Here is a 15683-nt window from a genome sequence, read left to right as displayed (position 1 = left end):
AGAAAGATACAGAAATCAACTTAGTAAGTGGAGCTGTGTGAAGCACGCATGCATTGCCGTCTAGTTCTCAGTTCACTGGGGTCCCGTCCACACTCCCTTCACAGACCCTGAAGTCACTCCTTGGGCTTCTGATACCAAGCGGGTTGTGTACAAGCATCTGTGAAAACGACCGGTGATCTCCTCGGTGGGACGCACATTGTGCTGGAGGGGAAATAAATAAGCAGCTATATTTCCAAATGATTATAATCATTTTGAAGGCTTTAGTATTAAAATTTTCTTGCTATCACTCTTTCTTTCACCCACACACCCACCCCCAGTAACAAGGGCCCCTAAAATGTGACCTATATGTGAGACCCAATTTCTGTTGGTCTTATAGTTGGTTATTCATCTCCAGTGCCTAAGATATAGTAAGTGCTCAATAAATACCTGCTGTACAAACAAAATGAATAATATATGTTCTACAGAGAAACTACAGAGTCTTCAGAGTTTTTACAGGGGCTATGTTATACCTCCTGGACTCCCCTTTGCTCCCCACCCTGTGGTCATAATTGCTGCTGGCTTTGGGTAGATGGTTCCACATGCATGAATTAGTTTGCCTCCATCCAAATACTTCTCTAGGAAAGACTTCCCTCATTAAGCAGGATCTGATTTCAATACAGGAACCCTGGCAAAATGCTTCATGCATTCTGATCCTGTAGACTTGGCATCACTTAAGCAAATCCACTTTCCAGGGACCTTATATGCAGAGAGGCACAGCTCGCCAGCCTTGACGGAAAGCTAACTGACAAGGTAAGCCCTGAAGGCAGGATTGCCTTGCAGTCAGGCCTCCGCAATGCTTCCTGACCATGGCCAACTGGGCAGGTTCAGTCCTTTCTCCCTAGAAACACAATACTGCTTTCTGTACCAACAAGTATTAATTCAAATCCCTAGCGGGCAGTCCAGGATATGAAAATTACAGTAATCTAATCTCATAGAGGAAAAAGTATGAATCATCATTACACATCTGACAGAGAGTAAAATGATTAATGCCAGGCTGGACGAGGTTAGGGTCCCCAGTGATGGCTCCCTATGGCCTACAAACCAAGCACTGTGACCCGCCAGGCAACATCAGAGAAGCAACATCCCGCTTTCTGTTCCAGGGGCGAGAAGCAAGGAGCCACACTGCGTTCTCAGGACCACACTGGAAAGCTTTTTTATCCGGAGGAAAATTCCACGGCTGAGGCACTCAAAGGATGGGAATCTGAGTCTCCAAATCTCAGTTCTGTTCTGTCTCTGGTATAAACACTTAAGCTCCAAGCCTGGCCAGTAGGAACTGTACCGTTTGTGGAATCATGCATCTTAGAGAATGACCTAGAAACCCAATGCTCTGCAGAAGAAACTATATAATATGTACGAGACAAGGGAGATGAGGGAGAGCTGCCCCAGTCAGAGCAGTCCTGTAACCGCAGCCCAGAAACACACTTCTGAAGGAAGCTTGACCCCTCCGGAAACCTGCAGAAAGAGCAGCGCTGCCTCCCTGCCATCTCCAAGAAACCCCGGCCCCAGTGCTCTGAGAAGCTGGTCAGCGCGCAGCTGCCCGGACCATCACGCCACTTTTTTTTTTTTTTTTTTTGTACAGCTGTATTCAATTTTCTGTCCTTGGGGTTTTAAAAGGAACATTTATTCCAGGGCCAGGATTCTCAAGTTTTATGGTTATACAACTCCCTCCCAGGGCCAAAGAATGTTTGAAAAGTTTTAAGCCAGCAAAGAGAATTAGTAAATGCATCCAAATGAAAGTGAAATAAAAAATTAAGGCTTGTTCCACTTTATATTCAACTTCGGATTTTATTGAACTGTACTTTCTGTTCGCCCTGCATAGATTTTCTACCTACTTCTCATGCAGATGAGGGAGGGGAGCACCATGCACGCGTGTGCATGTGGGTGCGTGTGTGCGTGGGAAGAGGGAGCAGGTGAGGGACACGGGAGAGCAAAGGTGCAGTTAGAGCCCTCCCTGGTTTCCGTTTCCTGCTCCACTGTAAACTTTATGTTAAACTAAGCCTGATTAAATTAAGCCAGATTAAGCTGGACTCAGGAGAAGATCACAGACAGACTCTTCATGTGCCCATATGTTAGTTTGTCTTTCCTATTTAGAAAGTTAGATACCTTTGCTTTTTGTCACAGGAGACAGCAGTAAAAAAAATGCATATTTTTATTTACACATGTAAATTCATGACATTTTCATTAAACTGTTTTATGCTAATTTCATTAGCAACTCCTAAAAATCGTCGCCAGGAAAGAACAATGGGGGACAACAGAAAGAGCTCATGAGACGCTAACTAGTTTCCGAGAAGCAGCCAGAAAGAGCCGCTTTAGAAAATCCGCAAGCACCTTACCTGCCCTCTTCCGTCCTCCTCGCTGCATGGCGCCAATTCCCACATCTCAGACCCCAGCCCCCGGGCCGGCTCCCCGGCTCCCACACGTCCCGCTGTCAGCCTGCTGCCTGTGGCTCTCACGCGTCTGACTGGACAGACCGAACGACGCTCAGGCTTGGGCCTGAGGTTTGCGACACAGGACACAATACACGCCACCCACATGTGAGGCCTGGCGCCCGCCCAAGACAAGTAAGATGTTTCTGAGCAACAGCACAACGCGCACAGATGCCCCGGAGCCGGAGAAGAGTGGGAGATGGAAGGAGATGGAAGGAGAGCTCCTTCCCCACTGCAGTGCCGCCCGCAGCGCCTGCCGTCAGCGGGGACCAGACTCTCTGCGCCCACCGGAAGAGGCCAACTGACCTGGCTCAACTCTGCTCATGCTGAGGTCTGCTGCCGGCCACTCTCGAGTGGCCCCAAGTCCCGAGCACGCAGAGCAAACCCTTTCTCTCCACAGCCACCTTCTTCTGCTCTTTTACAATCAAGAAATCAAAAGTGCCCTTTAGCACCAAAGATAACAGGTGGAAATTTAAAGGATCCTTCCCAGATAACCACTCCAACCTTCCGGGGATCAAAAGTTGCTCGTAGTTCAGGAAAGCCATAAACCTACAGCACAGGACAGCTGAACAAAAAAAGGGTTCTAAAATCAAGTCCCGTCTGCAGGCAGTGATCAATGCTAGCCTCACCTGAATTTGAGCAGTACACACGACTAATATCATATTTTTCATAATAATTTTTCAAGCCTTATGGGATCTGTGCTATAAAACATAGTAAGGTGCTTATTTCAGAATGTTTTTAAAAAATACTGAAAATTTCTTTCACAATGCATACCACCTACATATGCAACAAAACATAACCGAACAACAGTGACATCAAATATTTAAATACACACACACACACACACACACACACGCATGCACACGCACACGCAGAACCCTTACACCTGGAGCCATCATCTAAGTTTAGAGAAATAAAGACATTCTCAAATTTCATGCCAAAACAGCCAGAAAAAAGTGGATTTTTAAAATACTGTTTTATGATAAGTCATCTATATTCTATATAAGAGAAATTTTAGCTAGCTGCGCTCAGATAGGACTAAAGATCTGACTCCCCAAAACGTGTATGCACATTCACACACACACATCTTGTAAAAGAAAAAATAAACACTACTTAGATTTATTCAAAATGAGCTGTCTTTGGTCACATGCTCAAACCGCAACATCTGCTGAAAACACAGCAGAAAAATGGGCTGTATAACCCGAGGAGCCATCCATTCCCAAGCCGATCTTCACAGCAGGGAAAGCCCGGCTTGTTACTGAAAAAAATGTGTATCTTGAAAAGCTGTTTTCTCATCTAAATTAGCAAAGAAGCCAGGGTAAAGAACTCACAAAGGTAAATGATAAGAACTATGGTCAATGTCCCTTAGGTTTCTAGAGCATATACCTCAACTGCCTGTGTGTGTGTGCGTGTGTGTGTGTGTGTGTGTGTGTGTGTGTGTTTCTGTTTTTGTCCTCCCCTTCATTCAGGACTTCCTAGGGTCTCAGTGGCCCAAACACAGTGTCCACTAGTATCTTAGGAGCAGCGCAGGAGCAAGGTATGCACAGTCAGGCTTTGCCTGCTAAATGCCTTCACTGCATCTGAAACCAAAGCACAGATTTCCTTTCATTCTGATTTCAACTGAAGCCTTTCAGACAGTCCTATAAAACTGTGAAAAAGCACACTGACGAAATCCTTCTTTCAGTTTTCTCCAAATCAAAACAACAACATGGCTGCGCTGGGGCTTAGCAGCAGAACACGTACTTAGCATGTGCAAGGCCCTGGGTTCATCACCAGCACAAAACAAAAACAAAACCAAAATCTAAACTGTCAGAAAACAAAGCTCAGAATACAGTGTTCCTGAGACCCTCATAGGCCCTGGCCTGGGACTACAGCTAGCAGCAGCTGCCCACAGGCAGGGTCATTCTGGAGCAGTGGCCCCAAGAAAGGGTGACCTCCAAAACGCAACAGCACTCATGTGGAACGTCTCCCCAGAACTGAAAACTATCTTGATCCCAGGACAGAGTTTCACCACAGTCTGATTGCAGCAAAACTTCTCGAAACAGTTGCCCAACTCTGCCCAGGTCTGTACTCCATGTTCCCTCTTTGGGACTCTCGATCAGCTGAATTACCCTGGTGAGGCACTGGGTAACCTCCGCTTTGCTGAAAGCATCCCGTGGATGCTTCTGCCCTCCTCCTAGGGAACCCTCCAGAGGGCCTGTCTCTGAGGAACCCTCCCTCTGAGTAAACCACCTACATTCAGTGACCACTGCCCCCTCTGCTAACTTTTCCTTCCTCCCTGGACAGTGATACCTTCTGGGGCTACTTCTGTCATGCTCCTCCTTCATCCCACCTCTCCTGAACCCCATTAACACACACACACACACACACACACACACACGTGAATGCACGCACGCATGCACGCACGTTCTGTCACTCTCCATCTTTGCCTAGGGATCTTACAGTATCATCTACCTTTATCTCCAGTCTGAATGGCTCCTTGGAGTCTCAGACTTACTTTCAAGTGCCTACCTAATATCTGTTTGGAATAGTTTACAGGGAACTTAAACTTAACAGAATCTTAATTCTCAAAGCTGGTCCTACTCATAAAACAAAACAAAAACAAACACTCCTCTCTGTCTCTTCCCACCCAAGGTCAAAATTAAGGAGTCATTCTTGATTGTTCCCTAGTCCTTGTTTCTTAAATCTCATCTATCACCAAGTTCTGACAGTTCAAGTTCCAAGAAATGTTTTTTAAATATACACAATAGCTTTATTGAAATACAATTCGCACCGCATTTAATCTGCCAATACAAAGATTGTAATTCAGTCGTTCTTAGTACATTTGCAGAACTGTGTGATCATTATCAAATCAGTTTTAGACATTTTCATCACACCCAGAGAAACCACAAACCAAGTAGCAGTCACTCCGAATTTCCCACTAGACACTCCCAGCTGTAGTCAAGCACTCATCTACCTTCTGTCTCTATAGATTAGTCTCCTCTGGAAATTTTTCCTTTTTTTTTTTTTTTTTTTCCCTTTTTAGTTCTGGGGATGGAACCCAGGGACTCATGTATGCTAGGCAAGTACTCTTCCACTAAGCTCCAGCACCCACCAGGAGAGTTCACATAAATGGAATCATACTCTAATGTTCTTTTGTCTCTGGCTTCTTTTATGTAACATGCTTTCAAGGTTAATCCATGTTATACCATATATTAATATTCCATTCCTTTTATAGCCAAATAATATTTTGTCATATGAATACACTGGATTTTATTTATTCATTCACCAGTTGACAGACACTTGGGCGATTTCCATTCTTTAGGGATTATAAATAGTGCTGCTATAAACATTAGTGTTCTTGTGTAGACATGTTTTTATTTCTCTTGAATATATACCTGGGGACTTACACACTGAGTTGTAAGAAGTAAATCTAAGTTTCTCTGTTTGAGAAAGTGCCACGCTGTTTTCCAAAGCAAGTGCACTGGGAACGCTTGGCATTCCCACCAGCAATATGTAAGAGTTCCAATTTACCCTCAGTGTCACCAACATCTGCTATGACCTCTTTCACAGAGGGTAGAAAGTGATATCTTGCGTTACGATTTGCACTTCCCTGACTTTTACTGATGCTGAAAATCTCATGTGCTCACTGGCCATTGGTGTATCTTCTATGAAGAAACACTGATTCAAATCTTCTGCCCATTTCAGATGGAGTTGCCTTTTTATTACTGAGTCATGCCAATCCGTTATATGTTCCGCAAACACTGTCTTCTCCTATATGATTTTAAACTCTTCTGTGGGTTGTCCTTTTACTTTCTTGATACTAACCATTTATGAGTGAAAGTTTTCAGTTTTGACAAAGTTCAATTTATCTTTTCTTTTTTTACTTGTTTGTGGTGATATATCTAAAAAAGTCATACCCAATCCAAGGTCCTTGAATTTATGCCTGCATTTTCTTCTAGGAGTTTTAGTTGTAGATCTTACATTGAAGCCTTTGACCCATACATTTTGAGTTAATATTTGTATACAATGCGAGATAGAAATCCAACTCCATTCTTGTGCATATGAATATTCATCTGCCCAAGTACAAGTCCTTGAAGATATTATTCTTTCTGTATTGAGTTTTTTGGCACGTATGTCCAAAGTCAGTTCAAAAAAGTATGGGCTTCTTTTCGGACTCTCGGCTCTATTCTACGTCCCTCTATCCATACGCCAGTACCATACTGTCTCAATTACTATAATTTTGTAGTGTGTATGAAATCAGCAAGTTGAATCTTCCTGTTTTCTTCTTTTTCAAGACTGTTGTGCCTATTTAGAATCCTCTGCATTTTCATATTAATTTTAGGATCAGTTTGTCAACTTTTCTTAAGAATCCATTTGAGGTTTTGAGAGAGACTGCATTAAATCTATATAGCAACTAGGAGAGTATGCCATTTTAACAATATTAAGCCTTCTGATTCATGAACATGAGGTTTTACTAATTATTTAGGTTTTCCTTAGTCCATTTCAATGACAACTGTACAGTTTTTAGGAATGTATGTTTTATACTTCTTTTGTTAAGTTTTCCCCAAACATCTTACTATTCTTTATGTTATTATAAAATGAATTTTCTTACTTTCATTTCAGATTATTCATTGCAAGTGTACAGAAATACAATTGACTTCTGCACATCAATGCATCTTATGTTCTGCAACCTTGCTGAGGTTGTTTATTAATTCTAATAGTTTAGCGGATTCCTAGGATATCCTACATGGAAGATAATACTATCTGTAAATAGAGTGTTATCTTTTCCCTTCTGGTCTTGAAGCCTCTTATTTCGTTTTCTTGCATAACTGCCCTGGTTAGAAACTCTAGCACAATACTGTATTAGTTTTCTAACCTCATTAGTTTCGAGGAATGCTGTTGGGGTTTTCCAGAGAGAGAGAAGCAGTAGGGTAGCGAGCTAGCTAAATGGATGACACATGAAAGGTGACTTATCAGGTGTGTCAGCCCTCACAGTAGTGGTTAGGTCCCATAAGATGACATTTGCAAGTTGACGACCCAGGGACGCCCACAGCAGAGGTCAGACCAGACTCAAAGGTCTCAAAACCAGGGAGGCCTGTGGCGCAACTCAGTCTAAGTAGGGAGAACGTCTAAAAGCCCAGGGAACCATGGATGCGGTCCTAGAGTCCGAGACCAGAGAACCTGGAATTCTAATGTCCAAAAGCAGAAAAAGGAGAGCAGCCCAGCTACAGGAGAAAGACAGCAAAGCAGCCTTCTCTCTGTCTTTTTGTTCGCTCTCGGCCCCTGGCTGACTGGGTGGTGTCTGCGCTCACAAAGGGCAGCTTCCCTGCTCAATGCACTGACTCACATCCCAGGAACACCCACACAGACACGCCCGGAAGTACTGCTCTACCAGCGACCTGGCTGTCCTTGTACATGAACCATCACAAACGTGAATGGCAATGCTAGGACTGAACATCCCTGCCTCTGATCTTAGGGGAAACGTGTTTAGCGCTACCACTCAGTGTGAGAGAGTAATGGGTCTTCTGTAGATGTTCTTTCAGGCTGAGGAAGTTCCCTGTTAGCCCTAGTTCACCAGATGTTTTTTTAACATGGCAAGGTATTGGATTTTGTCAAGTGCTTTCTCTGCGTTCGACACTCCGTTTGCACTTGCTGTTTTCTCTGCATGCTGTTCTTATCCCAGCGGTACAGCCTGCTATTTCTCACCTTGACAAGGTCTCTACCTCAGGACACTCCTGGCTCATCTCACTCAGAAGTCTCCACTCACCACCACTCCGCACCATATCCTCTTCAGTCCACCAGCCACATAAGCTTCAAAGCACTCAGCCGTTATTATTACTATCTATGCGAATTCTGGTGGCGCTTATATACAGCCTGGTATCAGCCATCGTGCATCTGTAATGTTAGCCCTCCTAACAGTAACATCTTCAGGGCAGATGCTTCATCACTGTTTCACAAGCTTAGAGATTGGCAGACAGAGAGGTTATGTGTCCTGGGCAAGTTCCTGCAGTTGACAAGTGTCAGACTCAGGATAAAAACCAGACCACCTAGACCCAGAGGCCATTCCCTTAAGGACTTCTACTTGTGAACTAATCTACCTTCTGTACACAAGCACCACCAATCTCATCCACTGCAATACTGCATCTCTAGCATCTAGCACCGTATGTGCTTGGCGTTAAAAGTTATTTAATGAGTTCCTGGAACCCTGGTCACAAGAAAAAGAGTTTCATAGGCCTGTGGTGAGCACCACTGAGAGCACACCCCCATGGAGATGCTCCGGGGTCATTAGTTCTGAGGAAGCCCAGGTACTTTCCCAAACACACCCAGGGAACACAGCCATCTTCCACCGCATGCCCACAGGCAGTAGCCCTCCGGGAAGTGATGGTCCCGAGAACACACTTTGAGAAACACTGGCCCTCAGAGGGGCTTCCAACAGCCCAGTTCTCAGAAGAATGCTTCTGCCTCCATTTCTGCGGCTGGCTCTGCTATTATCTAAAAAGTCTAACTGGAATCTCTCAGAGCCATAGCTTTCTTTCTCGGAAAGAAAGCCCCAATATGGCAAGCACAAGGTCGTGAGCTCAGTTCCTGGTACCGGAGAAAAACCAAAAAACCAAAAAAAAAAAAAAAAAAAAAAAGAAAGCCCCAGTATTAAGTTTTCCTTTTCATTCCTGGAGTTCCTCACAGGCACATCAGGAGGCAGAACCACTGAAGAGAGAGGAGGATTCTCCCAACTATGGAAGACAGAGGATAGCGGCATTCACCCGTGTGGGGGCCACGCCTCATCCCCGGGCAGCCCTAACTCTCTGAGAGCGCTGCTTCCCGGAATGTGATGCAGACAGGGTCTCCCTGCATGATCTGCCTCAACTTCTTCTCAGGGTCCAGGCAAAATCAACAATGTGCTAGCCACAAAGCCTGTATTTCTCTCCTAAAAGCTTACCTCAGTGCTGGCAGTTAAACCATAACTTCAGAGGCGGGCTGGCATCAGGATCACGGTATCTCAGCTTTCTATGTCTTCAAGCTTATCTGCTTGAACTCTCTGAAAAAGGAGAAAGAAAAACCTCTACTTGGAAATCTAAGAAAGGCAACAGCGAACAATATAAGATGACACATGTGGGAGCAGAGCAGGGTCCTCTGTTTTGATTCATTTGCTGCTTCTGAAGAGATTCATCCCTTTTCCTTATTTGCCACTTCCACGCCTACAAGTTATAGGCAGTAGTTAAGAGTCTCTAAATCTTAAGCCTTGTATAAAAATACTCAATGAAAGCATGCCCTCCTCTTCTTCAACTTAGTGGCTACAAAGTCATTTTTGTGGCATGGTTCTTCAAAGCTTTTATTTTTCAGTGGTGACTGAAATTTTAAACATTTGTTAGAGAGCCCAGAGTCTCACCTTTGGTAATCATGAGTGTTTTCTAAACTAAAACTCACATCTGATCCAAATAAGGGGTCATCAGAAAAGGAGTCTTGGAGAACATGAGGGTCTGAGAAAACAAAGATGCACCGAAGCCACCCAGAGTTGGATGTCTACCTCCAAAAGGAACCGACAACAGCCCAGTTCCTCAGGACAGGGGAGATTGTACAGAGTGAGAGGCGGAGGACAACACGAGTGAGTGATGTGGGCGGAACCTGGGCAAAGTACAGCACTGATTCCAGGAAGCAACTGTCTTCAATATTCCTCTAGGCAGGCTGGGGAGGGGGGGAAACACCACCTGCAGAAAGTACCGGAGGATAATGAGTGCCAGGGTGCACTTCCCATGGGCCTGCCTTGTGAGGTGCGGCCTGTATTCAAGACGATCGCCTGCTAACACTCAGAATGGCTGAGTGCCTGTGTGGCATTCTGCTGACTCAGCCGGGCTCCAGACGAAGGAGGAAAGTTCCTTCCAGTGGTTAGCAATTCCTCTGGGCCTGGCTTTGGGAAATCTCTGGTTTTGGGTTCCTGTGGTATTTCCTCTTATCTCTTCCCAGGTCTGCTCAGCACTTCCTTTTATCACCTTTCGAAAGCCCAGGATAGAGCTCCCATCAGCGTGGAAGGGCCTGCAGCACCAGCACAGCGAGGGCAAAGCTGCAGCCCTTCATTCTGTTTATGAATTCAAGGGAGGCCTGTGGAGGGAAGCCCGCCTTATCTGCTGTGGACAAAGTGGGGCTCATTTCCAGAGTCCCAGGGAACCACCTTGTGGTGGGTGAGGGGACAGAGGCCAGTCAGCCATTGGGAGGTCCCTCAGGGCAAGAAAATTATCACCACGGTGGTGAAATTCAGACGCCATTAACTCATTACTTTAAGCCACAAAGAAATTACAGTACACAGAGACAAACTATTGGGTTTCAATAGGCTACTCTTTGAGATTAAAAAAAATTCATTTTCTCTCCCCCCCACAAATGTTTGTTCCCTTAGCTCTTGAGCCTTGTGACTTGCGTGAGACCAGTGTGAGCCTCTTTTCGGCCCTGGGCGCCTGCTCAGTGTTCTGGACAGGGAAGAAGCTGCCTGCTTTGGAAAAGAAGACCCTCTTACTGTACCGGCCACAAGGGAAAGAAAAATGATTATTCAAAAAGGGAAGAAGTGAAGAGAAGCACAAGAAGCTGAAAGGAAAAGATAGGAGAGGAAACCACAGGCAGAAGAGGAATCCTCAACCTTTCCTCTTCTTAAGTGAGTGCCCCTGTGCTCAGACATCACATCTGGAAATCAGAGGAGTCACCTTGGGGCTGGGCTACACTGGAGACCACAGCCCAAGGACCAAGGAGTTTGAGAGCTGGTTGTGCAACGCTGTAGTTGCAGGAATTTAATTTCCTCAAAGGCAAAGGGAAGACCTCAATCACTAGATCATAAAACTTCAGAGTGTAGAATAACGACTAAAACCAAAACAATGGAATCAGTATATTTTGGGAAAAGGAAAAGAACAAAAATATGATCAGGGAAGAGTTCAAATTCAATAACAGGTTGAAACTGAGTGACTAGTCACACTGGTCTAAAAGCACAAAAAAGCTCCAGGAAGAAATGAGGCACTGGGGAAAGCATGGTCACCACGGTCCACACAAACGGAAGGAGAGCTGGGATGAAGGAACGAAGCTTGAGGCCAGACCAAAGGTCTTGTCCCACCTCTTGGGCTCTCCCAACCTTCCAGAGGAATTTCCTCCTGCTCCAAAGCAACTTTCCTCTGCTTGTCAATGTCTGGGCAAGAACTCTGACAAGACTTAAGACCCATTCTAGACTGAGTACATCTGGACAGAAGGTGTGGTAGAGCAAGGTGTACTTGTTTGAAAAGACTTACAGGTGCCAGGGGAGCTGCCCACAGTGAGTGGGCATCTCCAGTGAGTTGCACTCACTTAGGATTGAACTGCTACAGTGTCAAGTGTCACTACCTCCAGGGCACGGGGCACAGTCCTATCCCCTTTAAGCAGATGTTTAAAGTCTCTTACCCAGAACAGAGCTTAGAGAGGAAGCTGCCATGAGATCTAACCTTTACCCTGGCTACTTTCTCCCAGCCTTTCCCCTGGATGCCTAGAGGAAAAAAAAAATTCTTCCAGACATTTTCACACAGCCTGGCATACTTTCTTCCTACGGTCAGACACATCTCCAAATGTCTTTAGGACTCAGCTTTCAGGCCTCCCCTTTCTTGAAGTCCTTCCTGGACTGCCTTGCTTCCTCCTCAGGGAACTCTCTGCTGAATTCATGCCAAACACCTGATTATAAACAAGCCAACACCTTATTACACGGTGGGAGTGAGGCCTCATCTCAGGCGGCTGGTTCCAGGGTCCCCTGTGGATACCAAAACCCACTGACGCTCAGGTCCCTTATGAGCAGTGACGGAGTGTTCACACATAACCTCTGTACATCCTCCTGAGTGCCTAAATCATCTCTGGACTACTTGTAATACCTAATAACTGTTGACATAAATAGTGGCTGTAATGTATTACTGAAGAAAATAAGGACAAAAAAGTCTGTACATGTTCAATACAAACACAATTTTCTTTTCAATCCATGGGTGGTTGAATCCAAGGATGTGAACCCATGTATACAGAGGGGTGACTGTTTTCTCAACCACCTAGAGTTAGATTAACAACAACAGCAGTATCATCATCACCATCATTATCTGAACATTTCTTTTAAAAAGGACATAAACAAACAAACAGAACCATCTACCTACTAGAAGGTCTCCATTGGTGGAACCACAGAAAGACCTACAGACGTCAGTGTGTGAGTTAACAGTGGGATCCACCCTGTTCCATCACTCCTCAGACCTACGCTTCCTACACTGGTGTACCAGGCTTGCTATTCTGCTAGTGTTAATAATAGGATCAAAGAAGCTGAGAGGAAAACCCCTAGAAAGTGTTGTTTGTGAAGGAATCGAGGTTAGATGCACGGAGCAATGGCAACAGTGGAAAGGCGCTGTTGGAGCCTGAGGGAGCAGGAGCAGCAAGCAGAAGGAAGATCATCATACCCACCGTGTGATGACAGTGGAAAGTCAGCTCTCAGCGACACGCTAGGGCTGCTGGGCTTCAGTTCCATCGTGCATGGGGCACTGGGGAACGGGGAAATAAGGAGACCATTTACAGAGGACTCACTGGCCCACTGTCTTTATCAAGTCATTTATGAGAAAGTTTGTGAGCCTGTTCTTCTAACATACGTCCACTCTAGGATAGTATCTGCAAAACCGTGAACATTTTCCCGAATATAGGACTACTCATTCAGTAAGTGCTGGCAGTTTTCACTAAAAAAGCATCTATTGAATTTGACTGTGCCACTCTTTTTGTGCTTCCCTTCTCTTTATCAAGAGTACCTGTATTTCATACTGCACTTATTCCTCTAAACCTACACTGGGCTTTTGTAAGCAGTGTCCTTCTCTTGTCCTGCATGTTTAGTGTTTCATACACCGGAGTCTAGGGCTGCACAGATACCAGTGGGTACCAGTGGCAGAGGGGCACTGTGTTCTCCCTGTGAGGGTGCCCAGCCACCGGCATGCCACCAGCCGCAGGAAGATGCTCACAGTCAAAATAGCAACTGACGCGGAGGACACATGAAGGAGAGGGAGCTAAAATAAGCACTGCAATCCGCCTGCTGAGGTCCAGAAACTCTGCCACCTCTCTGTCCTTGGGGATAGCTTCCTACAGGGACGTGATCCCCACTTTATGGCCTTCTGGCTGTGACTGAGGGGCCCGCCCATGTAACCCATGCAGTACAAGTTCATAAAGGAGAAAGTTGGGTCCTGCACATTTTCAAACGTACTCTTTGACTCTGGGGGCTGTTCTGCTTCAATATCAAAGGATATGGGCATTACCAATCACAAGCATAAGCATGGGCAACACACACATACACAGACACATACGCACACACATATATATAAATCTTTGCTGAAGACTGGAGGTGTAGGTCAGTGGTAGAGCACTGGTCTAGCATGTGTAAGGCCCTGGGTTCAATCCCAAGCACAACAAAAACAAAACAAAAACAACCCACTTTGATGGTCTTACTACTTACCTTAAAGTAACCACGAAATGAATAAACAAACAGCAAACATTGAAGACTAACTCAGCTTGCTGTGTAATAGATCTGTGTGACAGAGCTATGAGCTTGTGAATGAGATCTTATATTTTATATTATCTTTACTATCCCAGTACAGTTAAAAGCCAACTTCATACTTGGTCATGAGACACACACACACACACACACACACACACACACACACACACGAGATATATAAAGTACTAGGTTGAAAAACAGGATGCAACATTTCAAGATTTCACAGTACACGTCACAGAACATCATGACTTCTACAAAGTAATCTCAAATCCAGGCAAATACGTAAAGCAAGTGAATGTATTTTTACAGACAATCCCAGCGGTCTCTCTAGATAGTGCTACCATAGCTAAAATAAAATTTAAGGGAGGTGAATAATGAGCTCTTTGGTAGATCTTGGGGGGCTCATGTCAACCCCAAAGCCCTGAGTCATTCTGGCCCCTCTTTGCACTTCCGTGATCCTTATCCTTAGACCAAGTTGTTCAGTTCAGCACTACTGTGGACAAATATTTTTTTTTTCTCTACTGGTTTCATGTGTATATATTTTCACAAAAATAAGATTGCTATTCCAAGATTTGCTCTTTTGTTTACCTGACTGGACAGCAAATAGCAAATTTAAGAGTTCAGTTCTATGCAACTTACATTTGATGGGAAAAATATGCCCTAACAGCTCAAGTCCACTCTTGTACATAATGTGCCCACCAGCCTTCATGATGGGCAAGGAGACAGCGGGTCCAGACTGAATCTGGATGACCTTTACAGCCATCTCTCATCGTTAAAGTCACGTCTGCTGGGCACAAGTCACCACGGTGGCCCTCCAGAGCTTCAAGAATCAGGAGCCTCTTCTTGACATCAAAGCTTTCTTAGACCTCCCCTACAAGCTGGTGGCTGTATTTCAAGGAAGACATTCGTAAGGTCAAAAGCCTACAAGGAACTCAGTAACACACTTCATAAGTTTACATTTCATAAGCCACAGCGTTTAAAAGCATATAAAGTAATAGTGCAATGTACATTCCTTGAGCCCCCTTGTGATAACTGTGAAATGCATGACTGAAGCCTTAAAAGGGAGACAAATTTTTCATAAGATTCTACACATTTTTTGTTCAGTATCCAAGATGAATCTAGAGACCTTTTAATAACCACAGATTTATTTCTGACTTCTCTGCTGGGAACAAATGGACCCTGATCACTGTACAAGTCCGCTCACAGTTTTACATCTCCGGCCAGGTGATAGATTTTTGCCTGGGAAGAATTAATAGGAACTTCTCCCTGGACCTCGGGGTGAGGCTCAACCACCGCGCACAGACAGGCGGAGTCTGGCAGACCATCACGAGAGCCCCGCCAAGGGCTGCAGGGCCCTTGAGCTTGGTCTAACTTATTCACCAAACCCAGGCCAAGTCGGTGTGCACCGTGTCTACCGGGAGCAAGACAGTCATTATGTGTGGTAGAGAAGAAAACTCAGAGAACGGTGAAGGCTAGAAGTCTTTTAAATCAAAGTAGTTTAAAGATCCAAGTAAAGGGCCTGGAACACAAAACTGCGGGTAAGAAGAGGGAGAGACCTATTTGGAGGCTCGTCTCCCTAGCGGAAAACCGCACTGGGCATTATACTCAAGGAGGAATTAACGAGGGGTTCACAGAAGTCTCATGCTTTGCTGGTGAGAATGCAAACCGGAATGCCACCTTGAAAAACAGTTTCATAGATTTTTTTTGAAATATAGTCAAGCTCATAC

The sequence above is a fragment of the Chinchilla lanigera genome, unplaced genomic scaffold, assembly GCF_000276665.1.
Source record: "Chinchilla lanigera isolate Chin_1 unplaced genomic scaffold, ChiLan1.0 scaffold00028, whole genome shotgun sequence".
Taxonomy (NCBI): Eukaryota; Metazoa; Chordata; class Mammalia; order Rodentia; family Chinchillidae; genus Chinchilla; species Chinchilla lanigera.
This window is presented reverse-complemented; position numbering follows the sequence as displayed.